This window comes from Sus scrofa, chromosome 1 (genome assembly GCF_000003025.6).
Source record: "Sus scrofa isolate TJ Tabasco breed Duroc chromosome 1, Sscrofa11.1, whole genome shotgun sequence".
NCBI classification, from domain to species: Eukaryota; Metazoa; Chordata; class Mammalia; order Artiodactyla; family Suidae; genus Sus; species Sus scrofa.
Genome location: NC_010443.5, coordinates 54562642 through 54567500, shown reverse-complemented (window position 1 = coordinate 54567500; position 4859 = coordinate 54562642). Strand labels below are relative to the sequence as shown.

Below are 4859 nucleotides of genomic sequence, written 5' to 3'. Positions count from 1 at the left end.
TTATTAAACTAAAGCTACTCTATTTTCCAAATGTGTTCCAACAGAAATTCTTCATAACTTCTAGCATGGTATCTTAATAAAGAATAAAGTTCTTCTCTTTAAAAAATCTGCTCTAAGTAGATTTTTCCCCTGTTTTTTTAAATTAAGGATCCCAGCAGTGGTTTTCTGAAATATTCTCTTGAATTTGTGCATTTAAATTTTATTGCAGTGGTATAGATGAATGCCATTGTTGGTATCCTTAAATTTTATTTCTGCTCACCAAGGTTAATCATGATTGTCTATATCTTTTTTATAGTAATCACTTTTGAATTGTGTTCAGATATGCAGTTTCAGGTGTAATCATCAGAGCTGGTTAGTCAGGCATTCCAGATAGTGGTTCTTTTCAGAACCTTTTTTAAAGGGTTGGTTAACTACCTCAGTAGCAGAGGATTGAACTATACCCTGTCTGTACTGTACATAGAAAATCTTTGTAGATAAAAGCAAGGCTTGTTAAATGATATGAGGGTAAGATTTTAATATACCAAATGTAACATTCTTAGTTGCCTTTAGTTTCAGAGGCTTGTAAGACTTCCTCATGACCATCATAACAGGCCTTGCTTTTGTCGTATTTTGTGGCTGAAAAAGCAGCCTTGCTTCTTCAGATATTGTAGTTATTTGGATGTATAATAGTTTAGCAAGATGTTACTTTTGTAAGACATCAGATGTTCAAAAAAAGTGCATCCGAACTTGTACTAAATACTGCAGTGTCCCTTTATAAAAAGTCAGACTAAAACTGACAATTGTACAGCAAAGCCTGACATTTGGATATTTTGAAGTTTTTTCATAAATCATAGAAATTAGTATATGGCTGTAGTTTAGCTTTTTAGGTAAAAAGTATGTTTCATTAGTGCATTTCTTATTGCTGATCACTGCAAAAATGTGAATCAGCTTTCCATTTCTTATGCAGGTCATGATAACTTGTAGAATAGAATACAATCATTTGTGCTATGTTTTTAATTTTCTAAAAGCACCTTGATGACAGTGAGTGTTCAGTGGTGAAGCATCCTCTATTGAATCACCCTCAAAAATTTTTTTGCCAAGTTCTAAATTGATAATTTAAAGTCAAAAGTGAAATTACAGTTTAATTAGGACTTGGTATAAAGAAATCCTTTTCCCCTTCCCCAAAGGGATACTGCAGTTATATCACATACCCAATAGGCACCACAATGAAGATCAGAGCTTATTATACTTAAGGTTTTATACACACCAGTTCCCCCAGTAAATGCAAATTTAACAAGAAAATTAGACATGTCATATGTTCAAAATGCTCATGGCAAACAATCATTTTGCATTCCTGCAAATAAAATTGTTTTATACTGTAAGCTGGAGGCGAGTGTAACTTATTTTTGTAATAAAGTTTTTATTTTTTTTATGTGTCATTAATATAAATGTGTGTTAGTATAGAAATATTCTGGTTTAAAAACTTAGAAATGCACACATTTCGGTATGTTTATTTGTACTTACATAATTTTAGATAGTGGTTGCCAATAGCCTGTATGTTTCACATTAATTGGTTTTTTTATGTTATCTTAATAAACCATTTTAGTATGTTGTATGTCAGTTACTGGGATAGCTGGGACATAGAGTGTAATTTAAAATTTGTCAATAAGTATTCATTGGAATATATGTAAATGTGCCTTGCCGGTTATTGAAACTTACTTAACAAAATGAGTATGGGGTGACAAAATTAGTTCCTGGTGCTTAATGAAACTTTTTGCCACTGATTTTATATATTACCCCGTGCTTTTTTAAAGTACATCTCTCTCAAATCTTAGTGTAAGTTTGAGGGCTACACAAAACATTTACATTTCATTCTAACATATAATGAGTATAGTAGGTTGTGGAAAGTGGGTAAACTAAATGTAGCCTTCAGTAAAATTGAATCTCAGTGTAATCCTTGGTGCTGGCACTTACCAGTTCCAAGGAGTTAAATGATCCCATCAAAGAGGTCATTGCCATGCCTATGGGCACTTTACTGTCATACCCTTTTTAAGGGACACTGTCAAGGTGTTTAAGTTAATTCTCAGAATTATTTTTGGGATTTTAGAACAGGTTGGTTTGACTTATGTGAGAACTGCATTGTCAAAGTTGAAAGATGAACATTTTTGTGAGTTCACAAATGTGTTCTTAAGAAAACATTAAAATATGGAGCTTTGGGTTTCCAAGACTATTTGGCATTCTTAGTTTGGGATTTGGGAGGGAAAACTGATACTAAAAAATTGTGAAGAATTGATGGGCAGTGTAAACAGTGGTGATGAAATATATACACACTCAAGTGAAATTACTTGACAGTGTTCATTTGACTAACTTTGAATTTAAGCCATTATAATTTTAAAATTAAATCATTTGCACTGTTCTGATAATGGGTGCAGTTTTTGAGCAATATAATCAGAGCTAAATATGCATGTAGTGATTAGTGACGTGAACAATTAAGTTCTGAGAAGAAATACTAACTGGTATTTTCAAACTTAAATTTTCTGTAGTAAAAATCAGTATCAAACTCTTATCAGAGAACAAGGAAAACAGGCAATGCATATAAACATACTTTTGAATGTTGTGTGGCCTATAAAGCAATAATGCAATTTTTATGGAATGTCATGGGATATGAGAAATGGAAATGCAAAAATAACTAATCCTTTAGTAAAATTGTCAACATGTTAAAAGGGGAATGTTAACTAATGTAGGTTATTGCTATTTGTGATTTGTTTATGGGTTCTTGGCTTTGACAGCTTCAAAGAATGGACAGATGACAAGTTAAAGAAATTTTGTATATATTGTCAAGGAATGGGTCTTAAATCTAAGAGTCAAGTCCCTTCCTTGGGGTGAACAAATGTATCCTTAAAGCATTCTGATTGTTAAAAAAGAAAACTTGAGTTAACCTAACCAAAGCAGACGCAAGATTTTGTTTCTGCAGACTACTTGGCAATCAAAGTGATCATCACTTAAGTTAATCAGTTTTCAGAAAGTTGCTTTGTGAGAAATTGTGTTACATATATTCTCCCAGACATGCTTTTTGTGTAAAGTTTTCAGCATTGTGACTGATTAAGACGTTAGGGGGGATTTAGCACAAAAGAGCAGTTGCACACTCATGATGGCTGTTGTAGCATCATGAGAAATTTATCTACCAATTAACTGCAAGTCTTATTTAACAAAATACAAACAACTTCATTCATACTAAAATAGTTATGACATAGGAATGGATTGATGGGGTGACCTTGGGTATTCACTTGTATATATAGCTATTTGAAAAGACATAGGGTGAATATTATGGTAGATGGGCAAAATTGTCACATTCAGGACAGCTTTTTTTGACTGCTAAGCCAAAAGTCCGTGTTGATCAGAAACAGAAAAAAAAAAAAAAAAAGATGAACACCTTGTTATTGCAGAATATAATATAATCTGTTTTAAGGGGAGAAATTTAAAAGTAGAAGGATTTCATGCATTTAGGTGAAGGAGCTAACCCCTTGAGTAAATGATTGCTCAGGTTCTTAAAATGTCCCAAATACCCACCATGGTCATTTTCTCCCCAGTGGTGCACATCTTAAAAGTTCTGTCTGACCACAGGAATTCAATGGTGGGTATAAAATGAATGAATAAAGAAATTAAGTAACAATTCATAAAATGACCAGATGTAGGGATGGTGTTTTAGAGTGTAGTATTAATTTACTCAGTGATACCACTCAATAGGGCATGCCACTACTTTTCTTAAGATGCTAATTATAAACCAATGTTCAAAAGACATTTTTAACTGTGGGCAAATTAGTAGACGGGCTTTTTGGTCTGTCACTTTTTTAAAAAGTACTTAAAAGTTTTATTAGTACCACAGTCTGCCTTCAGTAATAAACCCTAAAATATTTTTCAGAACCAGGAGCATTCAGTTGAAAGAAATCTTTTTTATGAGTGCAAAACAGTATTACAACTAATGCCCTGGTCAAGATTAGGTTTTTAATGATATTAACAGTAGTCTGATAAACATTTAGAAGTCTGGCATTGAGAAACAAAAGCTTGTACCTGACTAGTATTTTTATTTAAAAAAATAGTTCTGTTAGCTTATTTAAATTCTCTTAACGTTTATTTATCCTTAGAATTTATATTTATTTCATTCCTTTCATCTCACTGAAAACTGTCTGCAGGCTCTTTGATTTGGATTAGATGTGTGAAGTACTGTCTTTTGCCAAAAACCTCAAATTACTTGTTCTTTTCAACGTAGTGGGTTTGTGCTTGTTTGGAGATCAGTTCAAAAACTATCTGTACTATCTGTACTGCCTCTGATGTTAAGATTTTATGTATAGCATAAGGAAGCTAGCTCTGACTATATTTTCCTAAGAATAAAGACCTATTTTTGTAGCATGTCTTAGGATCTCCAGGAGTCAAAGAATTATTGTGGGTGTCCTCCATTTCATCGTTTTTCATTTTAACAGCTTTTAATTAGACACTGGGGAGTCTTTAGAGCTCTTTCGCCTCTGATTATCCATACATTCAAAGTAACTAGCCAATGGTAAAAACAAATTCCCCAATATCCCTAATTCAAGCACATGATGGGGAGATATATAGAATAAATGTATAGCGTTGGTCTTAATTTAAATGATGAAATACGTTGTGGTCACACAATGCCAGTGGACTCTGAAGAAATTAATGGTAATTTGGTTCTGCTGCTCTGGAGACATCCCCCCACTATTCAGTGTTCCATTCTCTATCACTGTCTCTGAAGGTTTGGAAATGAGTGATTGATGTTGCAAAGAATTCAGGAGAAGGGGAGTGAACAAAAACTGATCTATTTTAATAAAATGTTGCACATTTAAGTGACATTGCAAATGAGG

At 33.0% G+C, this 4859-nt stretch overlaps 1 protein-coding gene across 7 annotated transcripts in view; it reads left to right on the top strand.

Moving 5' to 3' along the window:
• SYNCRIP (synaptotagmin binding cytoplasmic RNA interacting protein) overlaps window positions 1-4389 on the top strand; it is a 35297-nt gene extending 30908 nt beyond the window's left edge. For 3 of the 7 annotated variants that reach the window (XM_021089679.1, XM_021089676.1, XM_021089670.1), the window contains one exon: window positions 1-4389. This exon is cut by the window's left edge. The gene's annotated coding sequence lies outside the window, so the exon portion shown is untranslated. The other 4 variants (XM_021089693.1, XM_021089690.1, XM_021089683.1 and 1 more) reach the window with 2 other exon arrangements.